This window comes from Microtus pennsylvanicus, chromosome 5 (assembly GCF_037038515.1).
Source record: "Microtus pennsylvanicus isolate mMicPen1 chromosome 5, mMicPen1.hap1, whole genome shotgun sequence".
Classification (NCBI taxonomy): domain Eukaryota; kingdom Metazoa; phylum Chordata; class Mammalia; order Rodentia; family Cricetidae; genus Microtus; species Microtus pennsylvanicus.
This window is the reverse complement of record NC_134583.1, coordinates 75869166-75893233: the sequence shown is the minus strand read 5'-3', so window position 1 is coordinate 75893233 and position 24068 is coordinate 75869166. Positions and strand designations below refer to the sequence as shown.

Below are 24068 nucleotides of genomic sequence, written 5' to 3'. Positions count from 1 at the left end.
CCGATTCATGAAAAGCCTCATTCATCCTTTCCACAGCTGTGTGAGACACATGAGCCCCATTTTTTTTTTCCAAAGAGAAAATTCCGAGAGGCTCAGAGAGCTGATGCAGGCATCACAGGGGCAGTGTGGCTCGGAGGACTCTGGCCTCGTGATGTTCTACTGTGAGGTCTGTGTTTCTGATAGGGTGCTCAGGAGGAGAAATGAAGGGGCGAGGTTCCCCTCCTGACTGTAACTGCTGGATAGTGGTTCCGTGAGTCATCACAGATGCAGCGAAAGCTAGTCTCGATGGCAGAAGGCCAAAGCAGGGTCTTCCACTGCCCCGGGGCCTCCTGCTGAGGACATGGTTCTTTGTCACCTTCTCTTGTCTGGAACTTCCATCCCTCTATTTATGCTGCCCCGGTTTCTACTCACGCAGAGAGTAGAGGAGGTTAAGAAGAAACACTCAGGCTGGCGTGCTGTAAAGTACCAACGAGCAAAAGTCATTATACCGTTTGAACGTAGTTTTTAAAGAAGTTTGTTTTCCAAGCAGATGATAATATTCAAAAGCTATAATGTATATGATATGCTTAAAGAAAGCCATATCCTGTCATATGCTGATTCCACTGTAAGCTGTTCCTCTGGAGTTACAGACAGCTTCCACAGGTTCAGCATAGAGATCCACGAATTATTTCTGATAATGAATGTTGTAGTTTTGTGCAAGGCAAGATTTGATTTATGAATTGAGCCCATACATTAGGTGCTGTGTAAAATGATCTTTTTGTTTGGTGCTTTTTTTTTAAAAAAAATAACATTGTCTGTTAAAATATCAACACTAGGGTTGGTGAGATGACTCAGCAGGGGAAGGCCCTTGTTGACAGGCAGACTACCTGAGTTTGACCCCTGGAGTCCACAGGACAGGAGAAGACTGACTCTTGCAAGTTGTTCTCTGGCCTTCACACGCCTTCTGTGGCGTGAGCACACCACACCCACACAAGGAAAACATAGAGGAAATAAAACTGAATAATACTGACAGCACCTATCCTCTTCTAGTTGAACAGTGACTCACAAGACTATAATTACAATTATGGGAAAACTGGACAAGTTCAATAGGGAGGCATGCAGCTCAAATTCCAAGAGGAACATTGTAAGATTCCGAGTGCTTAATAATATTGATTTTGGCTTCTGCGGCTTTATTCTCTACATGATGAAGATGTCTTTTGCAAACACTAATGAGGGAGGCTGGAGAGATGGCTCAGCAGTGAACAGTATTTGCTGCTCTTGCAGAGAATATGAGTTCAGTTTCCAGCACCCACAAGGCAGCTCACAACCACCAGTAACTCCAATTCCAGGGATCTGGTGACCTGTTCTGGTCTCCTTGTCAATGAAATGTCTAAAGAATTGTCTGCCACCTAAAGAGATGGTGGCACACAATTTAACCCCAGAATTTGGGAGGCAGAGGCGGACAGATCTCTGTAAGTTCAAGGTTAACCTGGTCTACATACCAAGTTCTAGGTCAGGCTCTAAAGGTACACAGAAAAACACTGTCTCAAAACAAAACCAAAACCAAAAATAATAAGCAAAGAAAGAATTGCCTGCCCAGCATCTTTATTCCCCAAATGACAGGTACATGGTGACTAGCCAGGGTACCCCAATCTAGGGAAAGTAGGCTATTTTCTTATGGTTACCCTGGATTGATCACTGAAGCATCCAGCTTTCTTTCTTAAGACCAGGATTGCATCAGCACAATGCACCACTGCAGACTGCCTCAGCTTGGATTGGCTCTAAGAGACAGGAAACACACCCCGGCAAGTGCCATCTGTATTTGTTTTGTATTGCTGTGCAGCAGATGGTCATGTCTGACTGTTGTGTAGACTACAAGTCCTAGTGTGGGTTAGAGGGCTCCTCTGCATAAGGAAGTCCTCCCCAGTCGGAGCAGGTGCCAGCCTCTCACCGAAGGCTCAGGGTTTACTTCCAAGGCTACTAGTAAACGGAGGAGTTTAGTTCCTTGTTGCAGGACCGATGTCTCCATTTCCTTGTGGGTCACAGACAAATAATTAACTACCAGAGGCCATCTGTAGGTTCTTGCCATGTGGGTCTAGCCAAAGAGAACACTAGTTTATCTTTTAAAAAATGATTTATGTTTACTTATGTGAGCCTGAGTGAAGATATGTTACCACATGCATGCAGGAGGACGCAGAGGCCAGAAGAGGGCATCAGATCCCTAGAACTGGAGTTAAAGGCTGCTGGGTGCCACCGTGTGTGCTGGGAACCGGAACCTGGGCCACCGGCAAGAGAGATATCTCTAGTCTGTTGTTTGTCATTTCAAGGTCATCTGGAGATCCAATCTTTCTGCCTTCGATCTCTCTTGACTTATTTACACATTTTACTTGATAGGTCAGGCCCACCTGATATAGTCTCCATTTTCATTGATTCAATGACAACAGATTTGTAAACTCAGTATCACGGGTAAAACCATTTTCCAACGTAGCATAGCTTAGCTGTAGGAGTGGGAGCCTGCTCTGTCCACGACTGCTGCCCAGACTCAAGGAAAGGTCACTGTGCAAGGCATACACATCAAGGGTAGGTGTCTTAGTGGCTGTCCAAGTTGTCTGCTTTCCAACTAATTTTCAATTGCTTATATAGGTGGAGGAAAGAAAATAAAAGGAGGAAGGGCCTCATAGGTCAAAGTCTATTTGAGAGCAGCATGGAGAAGGGAGTTTGTAAGTTGCTCTATGGAATCATGAACTTTCTTCTGACACCAGATCAGCCTTGAGTAGATACCTTAGGATTGTGCCATAAATAAATGATGAGCAAAAGCTCATTAAATGCATCTTGGATACAAACTGGCAGGCAGGGAAAGTGACAATTACTGCATAGATGGTGTCTTCTCTGACGTAGCGCTTACAGTTGCCTCCCTGGCACACTCGTGCTTTTGAGTGATTGGCATACAAACAGACAGGTGATGGACAGCTGAGTACCAGCTCTGCTTTGCCCAAGTGAAGCTCCAAAGTAGAAGCCGCTTGTTTGGTTATCCCTTTTGTTAATAGGATTCTGAAATAGTGAAATAATCTCAGGTCTAATTCACATCCTCTCTCGGTCTCAGAAAGACAATCCATAATTTGGAAATGGCAGAGTGCCTGACAAGCAAAGAGAGCTGAAGGCAAATGGAGATGGAGTTTTTCAAAGTAGATAATAGAATGCTTACCACTTTGTATGGAAGGCAAGAAGTTGCTTCATGTTAAAGCAGTCCACAGCCGAGAGCAAGGGACCTGCACAGAGACCCGATGCCTCTCATTCAGTCGTGTGTTTATAGGAAGTTCATGAGAACTGTGATTTTTTTAGCTTATCTTTCCACTGATTCATTCCATGTGCTACTGGCTTCTCTGCACTCTGCTTTGCCCTCAGTCCTCTGCTCCGGCCGCTGTCTTGCGTTGCTCTCTCGTCCCAGTGACAGAGGCTGTTGAGTGGCGATGGGCCAGGTCAGGCATGCGGAAGGATTGCATCTTGGTTGAAGGGTATGCAGAGAGGGCTCTGTGAGTGTAGGGAAGAGGCATGCTCCCTGGGATGGAACGAGCTTTGCTGGCTTTCTCATGCATACCACTCACTGCACCAGGAATTCAGGAGCACAGGCAGGAAGGCTCTCGTAAGCAGTCTCAGAATAGTGGCCGCTTGTATTGGGCTGAGAAATTCATGGAGGCTGTCGCAATGAAAGCATGAATAGTCCTGTTTGGAAACAGGGAGAGCTGTCTGCAAAGCTCTCTAAATAGATTTTTATACTTTCTGAAAAATGGTTTTCCTTTCTTTTGATTTTCTACAATGTTTTAAATTTTTTTATTAAATAGTCTCTGTAAAGATAAATTACAATTTTATAGTATTGGTGTGGATTTTACTGCTCATCTTTATAATGTCCAATGCCATCTTCAGCAAAATCTGAGTCACAACATTAACTCTTGAGTGGAATCGGCACAATGGCAATTATGTCGCAGCTCATCCATGGGCACGTGTACTTCATTCTTACAAGAACAGTGGGCTTGCTGCAAGAACCAGCTCAGCTGTCTTACTCCTGTCCACCAACGCTCACTGCCTCTAGCTTGCTTGGCAGAAGGCAAGGACTGCAGAGGTGGCTCAGGTTTTCCAAGCTGGTCCTTCTTTCTTTACCATTGTTTCACTCTATGTGGGTTGATCAACCCAGAAAGTGACGTAAGCATGTTGGTCAGATTTTCTCTTCCCGTTGTAGGAAGCACAGCCTAGAGTAAGCATTGGAGAAGCCAGAATTGCTAAGCGTGCAGGCCTGCTTTGTTCAAGGAAGGAGGAATGACCCCTGGAATGCTAGCATGAAAGTGGTTAAACAACCTGGTGAGCCTTGGCTGCTCTATCAGGACCCAGTCTCTACTTGAATTTTCTCTAATATCCTGAGAACTCTTTAGGCCCTAATCCTGGGCATTGTCTCTCAGGGAACTGAACTCATCCTTGTGGAAGAGGCTCAATGTACTTGGCATCCTCCATCAGTAAGTAGAATCCGTCCTTTGCTTATTGCCAGTCCTTCCTCTCTAAGCTCTAAGCCCTGGCACTGTTTCCCAGTCAGCAGAGCTCATTCTTATGATAGAGTCTCAGGTACTTAGCCATAGTTGGTATTTTGCAAGGGAATTTTGATGTGGCCATCCCTGAAATTTTGTTATGAGAATTGTCACATGGAGACTTTCTCCCCAAAGTTTGTGTTTAAATGTAAAGAAAATTAAATCATGGGATAAGACTCTCTAGAAGTTTTGATCAAGTCTGACCAACCAAATTCAGCTGTGTTGAATTTTCATTCTCATCTCTTCATGGCTCATTTCCCTGCCAACTGTGGTAGCGGCAGGTACCCCCCTCCCTGCCACCTCAACACGGTGTGGCAAAATATTTGGCTGAATCCTCTAAATGGAGGAGGATTTATTTTAGCATACAACTTCAAGGTATGAAGGTTCACTTTCATTGCCAACTTGGCTAGATTTGGGGAATTTGGGATCACGTGGGTGACATACTTCTGGAAATGTCTGTAAGAATGCTTTCAGAGAGATTTAACTGACAGGGGATGACCCACCATCTGTATGGGCAGCACTATGCCCCAGACTGTGGTCAGGACTGAACTAAAATGGAAAGGAAGAAGGTCAGGGGGTTCCAGCCTCCCTTGTTCCCTGCTTCCCAGTCAATGGGTAGACTCCCCATACAGCTGCGGCTCCCCACCCCAACGGCCTGCGTCCCTCCAAACTATGAGTCGGAACCAGCCTCCCGCCTTTGTTTCCTGTCAGGGATTTATCCACAGCAGTGAGGAAAGTAGCTGATGTAATGTTGAAGTCCTTGGTGCCTGTAGTAATTAGGGCAGTGGCAGGGCTGCATCCCCAACACCCCAGCCGCCTGCTCGGCTAGCTTATGCCCCAAATAATTACACAGACACTGTATTCATTTAATCACTGCTTGGCCCTTAGCTCTAGCCCTTACTGGCTAATTCTGATATACCGATCAACCCATCTCTAATAATCTGTGAGCACTGGTCTTACCGGGAAGATTCTAGGTCGGAGCTTCATCGCGTGTGTCTGCCTGGGAGCGGGGCATGGCGTCTCTTTGAGGCGTCTGCTCCGGAGAGGAGAGCTGTGGAGTCTGAGCTCACTTCCTCTTCCTCCCGGCATTCTGTTCTGTTTACTCCACCTACCTATGTCCTAACCAATAAAATGGGCCAAGGCAGTTCCTTTATTAGCCAATGACCTTCCTCCATCATTTCCCCTTTTTCGGTTTAAACAAAAAAAAAAAAAAAGAGGAAGGCTTTAACTTTAACATAGCAAAATTACATATAACGAAACAGTTATCAAGTAAAAGTTACAATAATCTTTATCATAACTAAGGAAAACTATAACTATAACTAACTATTCTTAACTCCATCAAAGACTCCAGAAAGATACAATACTACCTAAGCAAACAAGAAAAAAGCAACTTTTAAAACTCTAGAAATGACAGAGACATCTTGCTGCCTGGACAGTCACCCAAAGTTCCTCTGTACCGTTGGGGCATCCATCTTCAGCCTTCAGGCCCATGGTATCCAGCAGACATTTCCATAAAGCAGGAAAATTCAAAGTCAGTTCAGTCACTATCTGTTGTGTCCTGCAGAATGTCTCGCAGACTCTTTCATGAATCAGGAACCCCGAAAGATCATCTCATCTTTAGGCAAGTTCAGTAGTCCTCTCTCTGCGGGTTCTCTGTGTCCAGTTTATGCAATAGTCCAGGCAAGAGCAGTTTCTTGCCCAAATGGCTATCAAACTCCATAACGAGCCTCTTCGATGCCCATCTTCCTCTTGAAGTAGATTGGTGCTGCCAGGAGCAGAGTGTCTCATTGTCATGAAAAGTCCTCAGTTATTAAAACATTAAATGTCCTATTCTGTAATCTTTGAAAAACACGAAGAATGTCTATGTAAAATATATCTCTATATATCTAGAAAATCTAACTAACATGACTACAAGCTTTACTATTATCGATGATTATCCATTAACAACCTATATTTCTTAATTATACAGTACATATTTAAATGAACTACACAATCACAATACCTTAATCAAGATCAAGAAATACATATACATATAACAAAATTGACCTTAAAATCCATACCAATGCAAATTATTCATACCTATATCATTTCCCCCTTTAAATGTAAAGGAACATTTATAAACAATATTTTGGGAACATGAGCGCAGTTTTTTCTCTCCAAACTGCTTCCTGCTGAATGGGGGCGTCGTTAATTAGGTCTTTCATGGTATAACCTGTGTGCTAGTTTCATCTCAGTTGGCAGTTGAGCGAAGCAATTTTCTGAAGATGTTCACAACAACCCTTCAGGAGGGCGTGGTCCATCATACCAAATCGGGATAGATGCAATCCACAGGGTCTGGTCCTTTGTGAAAACAAAAGAAGACCCTCTCCAAAGCATCATATCCTTAGACCCAAATTCTGAAATCATACCCTCATGATATCTGTTCTGGTTCCACTTGGCAGCCCATATAATGAAATGTCTCTCTGTACTTAGCTCCTTCACAGTCAATTTTTTTTTTTTTTTTTTTTTTTGGTTTTTCGAGACAGGGTTTCTCTGTGGCGTCTGCTCCGGAGAGGAGAGCTGTGGAGTTTGAGCTCACTTCCTCTTCCTCCCGGCATTCTGTTCTGTTTACTCCACCTACCTATGTCCTAACCAATAAAATGGGCCAAGGCAGTTCCTTTATTAGCCAATGACCTTCCTCCATCAGGTGCCATTGCTGATGGGCCTGCCTCAGGAAATCTCAGAGCGGGAGGAGTGTTTGGCAGAGGCCACTCAGTTACTTCATAGGAGGCAGGAGGCAGGAGGCAGGAGGCAGGAAGTTCAACAGAATGGGGTCTGGGACAAGATGCAGCCTGCGAGAACGCACCTCCAATGACCCACTTTCTCTAGCGAGGCCCTACCTCCTAAAGTTTCTAGACCCTTCTAAAATAGGGCCAGCAGCTAGGGACCAAGTTCTCAATACCTCAACCATTTGGGAACGGACTTCATTTCTATACCATGCCAGTGAGTAAGACACCATTGGGCTGTTTGGCAATTTGCGTCGTCTTGAACACTCTTGACGCCTGACTATGTCTTCAGTGAGTTAGGAGGTGTGGCCTCAGGGTGGTGGGCATGTAGACACATGAAGTCTAGACATAACCTGTTCATCTTGCAGTCACTGCAAGTCGCTTCCGGGACTCTGACCCTGAGGGATTCCTTATGTCAAGGCCATCAGGGAAACCAATGAGCACTCGCTACACACATCCTTGTATCCACACGCCAGCGCCACATCCCATCAGACTTCACTTCTGAGTTGTACATTTAAAAATAAAATTATTGAAAATTTTAATATGGTAGTACTAAAAGCAGAGACCTACCGAAGAAGAAAATGGATAAATTTGACTTAATAAAAATTAAAGGTGTGTGGGTCAAAGGGTGCTAGCAGTGGAGTAAACAGGAGCTCATCCGCAGGATGGATGCACCTCAAGGTTATTATGCTAAGTGAAGGAAGCCAGTGTCAGTGAGCTCCAGCCTCACAAGACAGCTGGCACAGCCAAATTCACACCAGCATAAAGAAGGACAGGGGCTAGGAGGGACCGGTGGAGGAGGTGCAGAATTGTCCAATGGGTACAGAGCTTCCTTCTGGGAAGACAACATCCTGAAAACTGATAGTGGTTGCATTGGTTACTGTTTCTGTGATGAAACACCCCAGCCAAAGGTGGCATAGAGAATAAAGTTTATATTAGCTTACAGTTCTAGGAAGAGAGCATGGAAAACCAAGGCAGATGGTGGCAACAGGAAGCTAGCTGATAACATCTCATTGGGTCAGGAAGGAGAAAAGAAGGGGTAGTGGTTTGAAGTCATAAATCCTCAACAACCCCCACTCGTACTTTGTTGACATACTTCCTCTAGCAAGACTCCACCTCCTAAAGGTTCCAGGGACTTCCCCAACAGCACCACCAAGAGGGGCAGGCATTCAAACACATGAGCCTATGGGGGACATTTCTTCTCCAAACCACAACAGTGGGGATGGCTGAATTTCATCCTGGAGATTCTTAATAATCTTTAAAAATGGTTGTAATGGGAGCTGGGGAGCTGGTTTAGTTGGCAGAGTGCCCGCTTGACTGTAGCTCAGGAACCTGAATTCAGATCTCCAGTACCCATATGAAACCTCAAACCCTAGTGCTGTGCTTGAGCGGGCACAAGCAGGCATATCCTGGAGCTCACTGGCTAGCCAGACTAGCCAAACTGAAGAGCTCTGGGTTCAGTGAGAGAGCCTGCCTCAACACACATTATGGAATGTGATTTGGAAGGCATTTAAAGTTGACCTCTGGCCTCCATAGGCATATACACATATACCCCCCCATGTGTATATATATACTGGGATACTCATGAAAAAGTACACACACACACACACCAGCTGTAATGGTGAATTTTATCATATATATATATATATATATATATATATATATATATATATATTCACCATAACAAGTCCTTAAGCCAAGTGTAGAGTTTCTGTGTAAAAACACTTAAGTAAACACACAGGTGCCACACTCACAAAGCTGGCCTTGCACTCACTTGTGCTTAAGGCATTTGAGCCCTAGGCACATGTCTTAGTCCCCCCCAGGGGTAGGGTTTTCCAGCAGGTGGTAAGATCCCCAAGGGCAACCTACTGACCCGGTTTATTTCTTATTAGACATTCTGGTTGAATCAAACTCTAAGCCAAGTTGGAGCTTATTCAGGATTTTTTTTTTAAAGCTCATCCTTATTAATAAAATTTGCATACATCACTATTCATGGGTTTTAAAAAGCTCACAGTTCATTTTGTTTGGGCAGATGCAGACAGTGATGGAACCAGTACCAAATCCTGATCTGAGACATTCCCACTGACCCGAAGCTTCCTCCTGCCTTGTGTGTGCTCTCAGACCTCTGTCCCCACCCCACCAGGTACCTGTCAATCTCCCACTTGCTTTCTCGAAATGAGCAACAGCAGGCACCCTGTAGTTTACAGTGTTTTGTGCCATGACAAATGTTAGTTTTGTGTTTGTGTGTGGTATGCATATGTACATGTTTGTATATGTATGTAGGGGACATGTTTCTATAAGCAGAGATCGGCACTCCGGTGTCCATTCATTCTTAACCTTATTTTTTATTACATGTGTGTGTATATGTGCACGTGTGTGCATGCATGTGTGCCTATATGTGTCACAGCACATATGTGAAGACTAGAGGGCAATGTTTGGGAGTCAGTTCTCTCCTTCTGGCATGGTACTAGAATTCTAGGACTTGAACTCAGGTCAGCAAGCTTGGTGGCAAACGCCTGTTAGCTGCTGAGCCATCTTGCCAGCCCTCTCTCTACCTTATCTTTTGGATAAGGTCTCTTACTGGACCTAGAACTCCTTAATTCATCCAGTCTGGCTCAAGAGCAAATTCGAAGACCTCCCTGTACCCATGACCTTAGCCCTGGGATTACAAGGGCATGCAGCAGCACACAGCTTTTGATGTGGGTCCTGGGGACCCAAAATCAGGTCTTCATGCTTGTGTGGCGGGCACTTTACCCAAGAGCCACCTCCCCAGCACCAAGTATGTTCATTTTCTCATCACCATCACCAAATGCCCGACAGAAACAACACAGGAGAGAAGAAGTTTGTTTAGCTCAGGGATTGGAGGTCTCAGTTGATCACGGAGAGGGTGTGGAAGAGCAGAGACTCACATCAGGACACCCAGAAAGCAGAGTGAAGGGATGAGGAGAAGGCAAGAGCAGGGTACAACCCTCAAGGACACAGCCCCAGTGACCTACTTCCTCCAGTCAGCTTCCCACCACCTGACAATCTCATCACGGCTTGAGTCCAACAATGGGTGAACCGGTGCAGTAGGTCAGAGCCCTCACGATTTCCTCATCTCTGGAAATGCTCTAGTAGACACACCCAGAAGTGTGCTTTACCATCTCCCAGGAGTTTCTCCTTCTAGTCAAGTTGACAGCCAAGATTAACCGCCACCTCAAGTTTCCAGAGCAACTTCTCATCATCATAATCAAATCAATCATTCCTTCCTGAGACAGCAGAAGGCAAACTTGTCTTCTAGTTTGGCCAAGTTTAATGCTGAGATTGCCCATGGACTGTTGCTTTGTTCATCATCAGTTGCTTCAAAGAGACCCCTTTGACAGTTGCTTCATCTATAGGATATTTTTATTGTGATGCCTTCAAAGAAAGCTGTTGTGGGGCTGCAATATGGTCACATGTAGAAGGGGTTCAAGATGGAGTTTGGCAGACAGTAGGGACTCAAGAATACTTCACCATTGACCACGCTACTGCTGACAGTTTTACAATCAACACTATTAAGAATGACACTTCCTTGCTGTGCAGATAGGGTTATGGTAGACCCTCTGTTCTAGGGTTACCATGGAAACCACATAATCCCTCAGAAGCATTTAGCACTGCTCAGTTCATGGTAAGCCCTCAAGAGCACAGCTGTGATCATTTTCTCATGATAAAGCCATTAAGGACCAAATAGTACTCTCCTCCAACAAGTAGAAGGTATGAGTGTCTCTCCCCTTAATTCTCGAAAAGTATGATAGTCGGGGTATAAAAAGGATCTCTTTAGATTGCTTTCTGTCAACTTGGTTTTTACACATACAAAACAAAAACAAGTGAACGCCACTCAAGCAGCTACTAGCTTAAAATATCAATCTCCTCCCCTTAGGCCAAAGGAGGAATTCCATGCAGGCAGGTCAGTGAAGGGCCTGGAATTGCCCTGATCTTACTCAGTGCTTTTGATTTTGTCTTTGTTGTTTTGGATAAGGAAAAGCAGAAGCGGTTGAGTTAGCAGTCATAGATTGGAGAGAGCTTTTGAAATCTCATCACTTTCTGGGGTATTCCAAAGTCAGAGTGACTTTGCTATTCTTGATTCACAAGTAGTTCACCCTGTGGAACAGGATGGGGAGGAGGGTAGTCACTGGGAAAAGCAGGAAGTGGCACTAAGTGATTACTGGGGGAAAAGTTTCCCCTTGGTACCAGAAACAGCCCTCAGAGGCACCATCTCTTGGAGTAAAGGAGACGAATAACAGCAAACATGATGGAACATGCTGGAAGGGATGCTTAAGGAATCAGGGGACATCTTCTGAAACATAGAACAGTTAAATTTGACCTCATAGCAGGGTCAGCAACATGCCTGCACTTTGGACTGATCCTACCCACCACGCCTGGTGCTTGGATAGGAATTTCCCGTCAATGGCTCTGTTCTTGGCTGTGTCATTTCTACCCGCAGCCAGAGGGGAGCTGATGCTGCCCTGATGAGAAGACGAGGAACAGGGAATTCTCTGTAGGCCACTTCTCCTTAAGCAGCCTGGGAAGAGACTGATGTCCTTCACGTGCCTCCAAGAGGTGGGGTGATGGAGATTACTGTGATTTGAAGTATTCTCAAACCAGAATCCCACCAGCTTCTACATTTGCAAAAGAGAACAAAGCAAAAGCAAGGAGAGACTGAACCTTGCCAGCCATCTTCTTTCAGATTCTAACCAGGGAACAATCCTCCATTTGCAATCAGATAAGGGGAATTATCTCGGTAATAAAAGTCAATTGAGAATCTAAATGAAAAAATCTAATGCTTTTCATGCTGATTTATTTTAGATTAGAAAAAGTTAAACCAGAAGTAAACACGAAGAGACGGAGCATGGAGAGGGAGGCATGGCAGAGACAGAAAGAGCAGATTTGAGCTGTTATAGGTGTGGGGTTGCATTAACCAGAAAATATACTGTCTGACATTAATTACTGTTGCTGAAGAGAGTGCAGAAGATTGAAAACAAATATGTACCACTGGCAAAGATCAATCATGCGTCTGACTGCTGGAAGAAAGTGTTATTCTAACAGAGCCCTTGTTAAACAGTGGTCCAAAGTGACCCAGCCACCCCACCCCATGTACTGCCTGCCCCCTAGTGGAACTTGCTGTATTCCCAGGAAAGGGTATTTTAGTGCCTGAAAAAGATGGCCTTTTCTTTGGACTCCAACAACATCCATCACTATCCTAAAGATAAGATCCAGCCCTAAACCTCTTGGTCTCAGGTTCCTTGGGCTACGCGTAGACTGGGAGAGTCTTTTGTTTGCTCTGATGACTAATCATCGTGAACAACTTGACTGGATTTAGAATCACTATACACATATACTGTAGGTATATCTATAAATGGGTGTTTCCAGAAGGGTTTCAGAGAGTAGAGAAGACCCAGCTTGAATGTGGATGGCACCAGCTCTTGGGCTGGATCTCCCGGTGAAGAAATAGAAGAAATTGTGGGAGCCTAGGCTGTTTGGTTGTTCACCTTACTAGACCTGGAAGGAGGTGGGAGGTCCTTGGACTCCCCACAGGGCAGGGAACCCTGACTGCTCTTCAGGCTGATGAGAGAGGGGGAGTTAATTGGGGGAGGGGAAGGGAAATGGGAGGTGGTGGCAGGGAGGAGACAGAAATCTTTAATAAATAAATAAATTTAAAAAAAGAAATAGAAGAAAATGAGACAAGGACCATTATCCTCCCTGTTTGCCTCCTGGCTGCAGATATAAAGTGATCACTTTATGCTCCTGCTGCCCTGTCTTCTACATTGTGATGGACTGTATCCCTTCAAACTGTGAGCCAAATTAAGCCCTTCCCTTAAGTTGACTTTGCCTGGCATTTTGAAAAGTGATTAAGATAACTTGCATGTTTCTAAAGAGATAGCTGATGTGGAATTCCCCTCGTTGGGGAACTGGGTGTAGACAGCTGGGTTGTATCTGAACTGGAAATTCCCAGCTGTTTTTTCTACCCTCTTCTTTCCTGGGGTGTGAGGTTCAGCACCTGGTTTGCTGACTTGATGTTTTCGAAGCTCAGAAATTGTCTCTGAGGCTTTTAGGCAAATATGTGTGCACACATGCCACACACTGTGGACACTGCTTTCCAGCCACAAAAAGGGAAGCTGGAGTCTTTGAGTGCAGGGATGCAGAGAAAGTGTGTGAGCTAGGCTGGGGCTGCTTCTGGCTCAGTGTTTAGTAGGTCCACAGTCACCCACTCTGTAGATTTATTCACGTGCCATCTCCAGTGGAAGCACAGAAAATTACCTAGAGTCTGAGAAACCAAAGGAATTATATTAATCTTGTATATGTTTCCATTGTTTGGAATGATATTTTTATGAACTAGGGCTGTACCTTGAGTAGCAGTTGCGGTGAACTCTGGTAGTACTTCCTGCTGCAGCAAGGTGGGTCACAAGCATTTCTGCCTGTGCCCTCACCATTCACTTGTTCATCCATCCATCCATTCGTCCATCGTTCTGTCTATATTTTGGGGATATACTATGGACCTGGGGCTGCTGTGGATTTTGTAATATAGTTGTGAACAAAGAATTGATTGATTAGGGGTTACTTTTCACGTGGCAGAAATGGAGCACACGCTAGAGACTACATTGTGTATCTTACATGGTTAGAACAGAGCTGAGGAATGTTGCCTGTCACAAAAGCAGCCATCAGGGCAACTCATGGGTGATTGTCTGGGCAGAAGCACACTGGTATCCTTTAAACCTGGGCTTTCTCTAATTCAGTTTGATTGGTCTGATTCGGATTATTGCATTGTCAGAGGGGCTTATCAAGGTGTAGAAACTTTTTAGTGATGACTGCCGTGAAGTTCAGATCTTACTTCTATGCAGGACTAAGTTTGTTTAAAAAATTTAAATTTGTTAATAAAAACTGTTCTTTGAGAAGACATATTTAGATTAGCCCAGTATTTGAGATCACTTGCATCATACTGAAATACATAGGTGAGCTCCATGTAGCCAGGACCACAGGCACTGTCATAAAGGTAGCAGATGTCTGGGCTTCACTGTACACATGTACTGTGATCTACAACACTGTTCCCTGATATTGGCTAATTCAGATACTTCTGACATTTTGATATTATGAACTACTCTACTCAGAAAAAGCTTATGAAAATGAATGGCCTTTACTAGATTTTTAATCTATCGAGAAAAAGAGTTGGAAGCTGGGAGACATGGAGCTGGGATTGCTTTATGGAAATGTCACAGGTGATGGAGGAGGGAGGAGGCTGCTGGGATGGGAGTGAGAGGCCACTGAGTAGGTTGTCATCAAGGCTGTGGGAGGCATGGATATGGGATGGTGAGATGCTTAGGAAGGGTAGACAATGGGAGCAGCTGGTCAAAGCCATACAGTAGAGTTGGCAGCACTGGCCACTGGAGAGCAGGAGAGGAGGAACTCTAGGATGTGGGCCAGTAGCTCAGTGAAGGCTGACAAACTGAGGGGTGATTGGGGAGCACTGGAGTGGACAGCTTCCTGGGGGTGGTTATGGAGAGTCGAAGGTCAGAGAGGAGACAGTCTGGGAGGTAGGGGGCATTGTTAATTTTAGGAGGCAGAGGCAGATAGGAATGTGAGGAAGGCATGACTGGACATCATGATGTGGGAGGTCTCTATGGAGTCAAGCCAGTGGATCCTGGAATACTGTGCACCATGCTCCTTGGCTAGGAGGCTCTGTTTCTATTTCTTCATACACTGAATTATTCTTTTATCTCCCCCAACCAATTCTAATTGAAAGCTATAATGTGCCCAGCCATGTATTTGGAGCTAGGAATCTGTCGGCAAGCAGGGTATGATGTATTTTATTCTCACAGACACTACAGTTGAGAAATGAGCAGGTGTAGCCCCATGCTTTCTACTGCATTTACAAAGGAAGGCATGGGTTCTGAAGGAAAAGAAGGGTCAATGAGGGTATACAAATCACGATCCTGGCCTGATTTTGAAGGTAATGTCAGGAGATAGTCATGAGGGCACGTCCCATGAGCTGAGTTCCATAGGAAGGCCTGGAAAGCATGCAAAACAAATTCATGAGGTCAGAAAAAGACCCTCTGGTGGTTATATGGGTGTGTAGTCAGGGGGATGGAGAAGCTCACAGACTGGCAATGTACTGAGATTGCTGGAGGCCAACACACAAGGCCTTCTTGACACTTTGTCTTCTCACAGTGAAGGGGCTGATCTTCTGGATAAAGGGTGGCTGTAAAAGGCCTACAGAAAGTAGAACCACAGCTCAAACTTTCCAGAACACTGTGAGTGGGTCAGGCTGATCAAAGAAGTTCCAGAGCCATGGGAATCTTTGAATCCTTGGTGGCTGGAGCTGCTTGGGAGAAATACGGCATTGCTCTCTTAGTGACTCATGGGCTGGGACATCTGGGGTCCAATACAGAGAAGCCATCCTCAATCCAAGCTGGCATAGTTAGTCAAGTGTTGGTTAGTTCACAGAGGCCCCACGGCTCTTGACTGAATGCACACCAGAGTAAATAGGTAAAGGTGACATTTGTGGTGTCACATCCCAGCTGCAGTGACTTGATAGGTACACTCTAAAGTGTGTATGGCAGTCTCCTTAAAGCAGCCTCACAAGACAACAGCCCAGGAGAGAGGCAGCCCTGAGCCTGCACTGGGCAGATCCTGGCTTCATCTCTCTACCTCCCAGGGTGGGGGGCATCTAAACCCAACTGGCTGTTTGGGTTGGAGCTGCTGTTGAACATTGCATTTAAATGGTTTTTCAACACCACCCTCAGGGCAAGCTTCTCCCCTTCCTGAAAATATTCCATGTGTTATTCTATATTTCATGTGACATGTCCACACTAAGTTTAAGAATAGAACAGAGAGCCGGGCAGTGGTGTGCACGCCTTTAATCCCAGCACTCGGGAGGCAGAGGCAGGCGGATCTCTGTGAGTTTGAGGCCACCCTAGTCTACAAGAGCTAGTTTCAGGACAGGCTCCAAAGCTACAGAGAAACCCAGTCTTGAAACCCCCCCCCAAAGGGGGGGAATAGGGGATGTTAATCAAGCACTAACGTTTATTGATCAATCATGGTGGTAGCAATGATGACAGCAGTAGCAATGATGATGGTGGTGACAGTAACAGTGATGATGCATGTCCCACTTCACACATGAGCCATGTCCCAGCCCCATCCTGAGATTTTAGTGTGTGTGATTTTTCTCCTGAGTAACTTGATGCAGCGGTCCCAATCTTGAACTTCACAGAGCATCACACCCTGTTGCCACATCAAATAAAGTTGGACACACTTTTTGTAGCCTCACGCCTCATGACCAGGTCCACGCGTCACTCATAGCAAGTGCTTTTACAAGGACAAGCAGAATTTCAACCCGTTGCCTCTGGAGGAGAAAATCGGTGTGATCACACACTTACAGACAATGGAATTCTTTTGTGGACATTAATCTTATTTTCATTGGGCTTTAAAAGCTAATTCTTGAAATTTAATTGCTCAGTTAATCGATTTACCAATATTTATTGAACGTACAGGTTTAACTATCCACCCAACACTGGGAGGTGGTTCTTTGATCTACTAAGAAAATCCACCCATAATCATTGTTGGCTGATAGTTACACCCTCCCACGACCCTCCCTCCTTCCTTCCCTCTCTCCTTCTCTCTCCTCCTTTCTTCTTGAACATTTTGATGTCATGAGAAACCTATGCTTTCTTTCCTTGGCAGAGCTAACTCAATGGAGATATGTTCACAACACTCTCTGGTTCTTTCTTGGGAGAAAAGAGAGATTTAGGGATGTATCTAGTTTTAAAGATAATGTATGCTCTCTCTCACTTTCCCCCACCCTTCCCCATGTGGGGTGTATACACAGTTGTGTATCTAAGAACATGCATGTATATGCCACAGTGCGTGTGGAGGTCAGAGGACAACCTTGGGTATCAGTCCTCACTTCCCACCTTGTTTGAGACAGGGTCCCATTGTTGTCCACTGCTGTGTGTGCTAAGCTAGCTGGCTGGCCTGGGGATTCTTGGAATTCTCCTGTCTCTGCCCCCATCTTTCTAGAGAAGCACTGGGTGTGAGAGATGTTCTCCCACCATATTCAGCTGAATATGTATTGTGGGGAATCGAACTCAGGCTGTCAGGCTTGCTCAGCAGCCACGTTACCCACTGAGCAATCTCCCCAGCCCTCATGTAAGCTATTGATCAGACCAGGAAAAACAGAACTGGAAAAGTTTCTGTTGTTTTCCAGATGAATAGCTGACTTTTCTCATCCCGCAGCAATGACTCTGCCTAGGAAAGAAATGAACCTTTTTCAAAAGCAGGTAAAGACTGAACCTCTCAGATCCTCCCCCCACCTTTGTCTCCCCTCTTCTCCCTTCCTCTGTCTTATTAATACTGGAAAAGAATTTGGAGTCCACTTTCCCTCCAAACATGAAGTGCTAGCTGAGCGACTGACTGGAATGTCTAACCTCCAGACTTTCAGGCCAGCAGTCTCTGAAAAACCAACAAAAAGGGAGCACTGGTCACCCTGGGAGTCATCCCTGGAACCTCTGGTGAGCACAGGGCCCCATAGCTGAGTTCTCAGCTGAGAACAGCACACGGAGTTCAGGTCAGTGCAGAATCAGCTTCTGTCAGGACTGAGCAACAGGGCAAACGGGTGACAATCTCAGTGCAGTTTAAATATGGGAATGATAGCTGCATGTCTGTAAATCTCCTTTATGGGGCTTAAACTCATAGTCGCTACGTTGTAAAACAGGAGGTGAGACGGTTACAGTTCATAATGCTTATGAAATTTGTTAATATAAATGATGTGAAAAGAGCTCATCCCCACCACCTTCCTGGTGGAAATCATATGGATTTAGGTCAAATGTTCTGATGGTCCTGAATAATAAGACTACTGGGTTAATAAAATATTCAATTCAGAGACTCAAGCAAAAACAAACTCGAAAAGAATGTTTTAGTGCTGCAAATTATGTTTTTGAATCCTCATTTTGATCATAATTCATAAGCATGGTACACAAATCGCTGTGGATGCAAAGTAGGTATATGTTTGTGTAAATTGGTATGCATATATATGTATATGCATTATATATCATAACTGTCTGTCTCTCTCCATATATATATCCTTTCTTTCCAAATTTGCTGATGCCTGACTATATAAAAGATATCAGGCACCAGAATTTCTTTCCTAACCAACACAGTCAACCCAAGACAAAAATGTTATTAGAAGGAAGCCTTCATACTTAATCCTCCCCGGAAGCCCCCCGAGTGTCGTTTACAGCTTGTTCTTTAATAATGGCAGATATTTAGCTTGGGACCGTATGAAAATGTAGCCAAGAAGCTGCCTGGGGTGAGAGCATGACTCTGTTGATGGATGATTCTGCCTGGACAGCAAATGCCATCCCAGGGAGCAGAGCTGGCCATCGGCAGCTCCGGGGAGTTTGGGGACATGGAGAGGAGTGATGCCTTGTCACCAGGACAGCTGTGGCGGCTGTGAGAGCAATCACACTCAGTAACTGAAGAGTGTGCATGCGGTACTGTATCTAGCAAACGGGTCATCTCTGGAGATGCTAATTAGGTTTCCCATGAAGGATGCTGCTCCCGAGCAACCAAGATTGTGCTGGCGCCACATGGGGGGTTGATGGTCCAGGCTGCAATGTGCCCAAGACATTCTGGGTGTGTCAGTAGAAGTGGCAAAACCACAGGCTGAGGTCCTGGCTGTGCAGTCTGAGTTCACCTTAGAGATCTCTGCTTAGATATGACCAGAATCTTAGCTTCTATCACAGGATATAATTTTGAGATGAGTCAGTGTGTTAATGGCTTTTTGTCTCTGTGATAAAATATCATGCCACCAAAAGTGACTTGTAAAAGACATAATTTGTTTTCGTTTATGGTTCCAGAAGACTAGAGTCCACGATGGTGGAGGAGGCTTAGGCAGCCAGAGCTGGGGACTGAGAAAAGACATCTTTAACCACAGACATGAAGCAGAGAGAGTGAAGTGGGATGGGCTATGACTTCTCAGAGCCCTCCTCCAGCAATGGGCTTTCATCAGTGAGGCTCCACCTCTTAAAGGTTCCATAATGTCTTCAAAACAGCACACCTGCTGGGACCAGGCATTCAAACACATGAGCCTATGGGGACATTTCCCATTCAAACCACCACAGTCATATGAAGCCATGTTGGGCTTAATTAAGAAAGTAAGAGTAGCCACCAAAGAGTGAGTGTGTATTTCTCTAGAAAGAATCACCCTTCAGGTGGCTTTACAGTAGCTATGCATCTGATTTTGAAGTCGCCAGAATGTGTCAGGATATACTCTGTAATGAGGTTCAGAGTTTAAAAGTTAAGTAAAGTTTAAGTAAAAAAAAGTCAGCCGGCTTACATGTTGCTCATCTCTTAAAAATGTCCCTCGCGATGGAGGCTGTAGGCAGGGGTTATGAGGTGTGTCATTTAGTTGTATGGGCAAGAGAGGGGCACAGTTGAGACTAAGGTCAAAGGTCACATACGTTGAATTTGTGGTTTGAATACCTCATGCCAGTACTCAGTGTGACATCTGCTCTAGATGTGAAGGAACAGGGGCAGCTTGATGTAAGTGTTTAAGGCAGGGTTCCAGATTTTTTTTTAAAAAATGTATTTATTTATCTGTATACGTGTGCATGGGCATGCTTGTGATGGTACATGCTAATACGTCAGAGGACAACTTATAAGTGTTGGTTCTTGGGGCTGGAGAGATGGCTCAGTGGTTTAAGAGCACTGACTGTTCTTCCAGAGGACCCAGGTTCAATTCTCAGCACCCGCATGGCCGCTCACAATTGTCTGTAACTTCGTTTCCAGAGGATCTGGCACCCTCACACAGACATATGTGTAGGCAAAATGCAATACAAAAAAATAAAAATAAATCAATTATTTTTTTTTTAAAAAGTTTGTTCTCTCCTTCTATCCCATGAATTCTGGGGACCAAACTCATTGCCAGGCTTGGTGGCAAGCACCCTTACTCAATGTGCCATCTTGTTGGCCTAGGTTACTTTCTCGCACAGGTTGGTGGAGGAAATGCCAGGAAAGCAGCTGAGGAAACGGGAGCTGGGAAGTGTGTAGGACTGTGAACCCAGAGGTGTCTACAAGTGTAAGTAGGCTTCTTGAGTGTTTTTCTAGTTGAGACCTTTCTCAAGCCAATGGGGGACTTAGCCATCAATTGGATTTCTCCTTAAAGAAGGTTCTGACATTTCCTCATTTCTTGACTTCCTCAGATGGGTGAGCAGAAGATTCTTAGACTCTGCAGGGCTACTCTAAGGCTCAGTGATGAAGGTATAGCCCCTGCTGTAAGAGCCTGATCAGGGTACTGGGCCATATGATAGCAAGGTCGTGGTGCTCAGGCGGGAAGACTCATGTAACTCTAATGTGAGAACCTTGGTTTCTGTATCTCCATTAGCACCATGTAACCTCTCATTCACCCATTCAAAATTCCATCCTGCAAGGATGGAGAGTTGAAGCCTCATGGTTAAATTGCCTTCTTGGCAAGGCCTTGAGAATGTGTTGGCTGGAGTCAGATTTCAGTTTCCTATGATTGATAGGATCTGAATGAACACGAATGGAGAAAGAATGTGAGAAAGATGACTTTCCTCCCAAATTCACATCTGCTTTTAAAATCAGAAGATGGTGGAAAGTCCAATTCTACATGTTCTGGAAGATTCCCTTTCGTCCTCACTCATCGCCCTGTGGCCTGGCTGCAGGCAAGGCTGCAGGTGTTAGGGAGGGGGTGGTGGGGAGTCGGTTGCCTAGCGGGGGCACACCTGGGAAGCAGGTTAGCAGCAATGTAAGTGAAGGAAACAGATGAAGGTTGCCTGGACTTCCCATTACAGATTCTGATGGCTGAGAGAGGAAAGGGGGGGGGGGTGATGGTGGCATGAATTTTCTACCTCCTGATCAATTAGGGTTGACCTTTACAACTGGCAGTTTTGAAAGAGTGGGTCTGTGATGAATGAGATGGCTCAAGTCTTTGCAGTTCCCTTAAACAAGGAGAACAATGGCTTCCCTGTCCAGCTTCCGTAGGAGCAGGGCCCACCATCTTTCCAACGATGGTTTTAACTCCAGGTCTGAGTAAAACAGTAATCCACACCGCACAAACCCTTGGCTCTGCTTTGAGGAGTGCTGTCCCATCTCTCCATAACTGTAGTCCCATGGCATTTCCCACCACCGTCTCTCTCTGTGTTCAGGGACTCCTCTGCCCTGCAGCTCCTCTTCAGCTTCTCCACAATCGTGGCTGTGCAGCATCCCCTGGTTCACCTTGTCCATTGATCATCCTGCCTCCGATGCTGTGGGAAGTAAGGACAAGGGACCTCCCTCTCCAGACTGAATGGCAGGGTTGGTATGATGCAGCTTCTTGGAGCCATTTCTATGTGAGGGTAATCTTACTGAATGCCAAGACTCATGGATGAGCAGGGAGCGATCCTGATTTTGTGACTGCGGTTCAGATTCTGGTAGGGAAAACATCTGCTTTGGGAAAACACCTGCTTTTAGGATTCTCCAAGATTCTTTTACACACTTGCTAAGAAGAGGCCCCTGATTGTTGCTTGTCCCCCTTGTCAAGAGGGATAGGGGCTGATGTAAGCCTGCTGGGTGCTTTCTCTGTGCAGTGTCCACCTTGTTCTGGTAGGGGAGGTATCGCTGCTTTTCTGGCCACTTCGGAGAAATATCTGTTGCTGCTTCCCACAAAAGGCCTGAGGAGATACATGGGAGCTTATTGCACCTACTGAGGTGGGCCATTTACTGGACAGGACACATCCTTGCCTCCCAGGGCTGTGTGACAACCCTATCTACTCTGCCAGGAAGAATCATGATGCCTGCGTCCCTTTCTCAATTCCACCTACTGGCTGCCTGGGTCTTGGCTTTCTGCTTGGTCACAGGGTCCTATAAATAGTACAGTAAGCCGTTGCCTCCACCCGGTGAGGGTTTTTCTCTGTAGCTTCATCCTGGCCTTTATCACCTCCTGTACAATCTAATTTAAAAATAATTGGTAAAATCCTGTCCTATGCAGAGCTCGCCTCTGATTCACAGCCCCAGCTTCGTGTCAGGCAGAGCTGTAGTCGGAGTTATCAGGGTTTCCTCTCGAACTCACCAAAGTTTGCTGCTGCTTTGGGAAGACTGAGGGACGTGGCCATAGGACCTTACCAAGAGCTAGGGGGCTTTAAGTTTGGATAGGAGACAGCCAGTCCTTGAAAGCCATTGCCTTTTATTCTTACAAGGCGAGAATTATATATTTATTATATATATAGAACTATATATAATAAATATATAATTCTCTCTCTATATATAGAACTATATATAATAAATATATAGATGTATTTATATAATAAATATAGAACTATATATATATATATATATATATTAAAATTCTCTATAATTTCTTTCTTTCCCTTTGGTGAAACAAAACAAAGAAACAAAATAAACAGCTTTCTGTTGTCTTGAGGCAGGATCTCATTCTGTAGCTCAGGGTAATCTGAAACTTGCCGTGTAGCCCAAGCTGACCCTGGACTTGTGATAGTCTTCCTGCCTCAGTTTCCCAAGTGATGGGTGCAGCATATCTAATAAAAGCCCAGAGACAGATATTGGGGTTCAACCTGACGGTCAGAAGAGCAAAAGAGTCAGACACTGGCTTTTGCCTCTACCTCAGTCCAAGATGGCGATCCTGCCTCCAGGAGTCTCAGAATGAGACTGTGTGTGAGAGCTGTCTCCCCCCATTTTATATTCCTCTCTATGCTGGGATTAAAGGCGTACACCTCTGCCAGTCTCTATGGCAAACTAGTGTGGCTACTGGGATTTTGCACGTAAGTCCTGCCTTGACCCAGGTGTTAGGGAGGAGGTACCTCGGAGTAGTGTCCCGAGTGACAGGCTGCTCTAGGAGCTGTTTCTGGAGAGGAGGGACACTCTCACCCTCCAGGGAAGCATCACTGAGAAGCCCAAGGATGCTGCTGAGTAGCAGCGCTGTGCCACCCGGTACAGAGACAAGATTTCTTAAAATCGCGTGGTGAGCTGCTTCCAGTGTCAGAGTCATTCCCACCCAAGGGAGATGAACCTGAACCATTGATAGATCCCACAGTTTAAGGGCCTGGAGTCCCACCCAGAACCTACAGCATCTGGACCTATAGGGTCAGAGCCCAAGAGCTACCACAACGATCCTTGCTAAAATTCCACTCGAAGTCTGCTTCATGTTAGACCATGAAAGTCTCCCGCAGGCGTATGTGGTCCCCAGTGGTGGCGCTGTTTGGAAAGGTGGTGGAACCTTTAGTTGGTGAAGCCTTGCTGGAAGAAGTGGTTCACTGGGGGACAGGTTTGAGATTTGATCATACCACGTTTACTTTCTATCTTCTCTCTGCTTCCTAATTGTGGATACCACATGATCAGTTGCCTCACACCCCTGCCATCACTGTCCTAGTCATGATGGGCGCATCCTTCTTAAACCATGAGCCGAATTATATCCTTCCTGCTGTAAGAGATTCTGCTATTTTTTCACAGCATCTCGAAAAGCGGCCAGTGCATAGGGCTGGTTGCTGAGTTTTTAAGAAGGAAGGGAGTAGCAGCCGCTTGTCTGGTGACTGCCATTGTATTACGTAGAAGAGTAATGCAGAATCATGTTTAATAAAGGAGTGTCTGACCCATATCCTCTTCAGGTCAGAGGTGAAAGAGAATTCCTGTTCTGATATTATGGGATAGCCTGACAAGACACTTGATGCTGGTTAGAGAAAAATAACACAAGCCATTACTGGAAGTCATATACCCTATCCAG

At 45.3% G+C, this 24068-nt stretch overlaps 1 protein-coding gene across 6 annotated transcripts in view; it reads left to right on the top strand.

Annotated features, from left to right (window-relative positions):
* Window positions 1–24068, top strand: part of C5H10orf90 (chromosome 5 C10orf90 homolog) — a 219973-nt gene that overhangs the window by 7336 nt on the left and 188569 nt on the right. The window contains exon 2 of one of the 6 annotated variants that reach the window (XM_075974879.1): window positions 9354–9464. The exons of the other annotated variants lie outside the window; for them this stretch is intronic. The gene's annotated coding sequence lies outside the window, so the exon portion shown is untranslated. The remainder of the gene's footprint in view (window positions 1–9353; window positions 9465–24068) is intronic. 6 annotated transcript variants of the gene reach the window in all.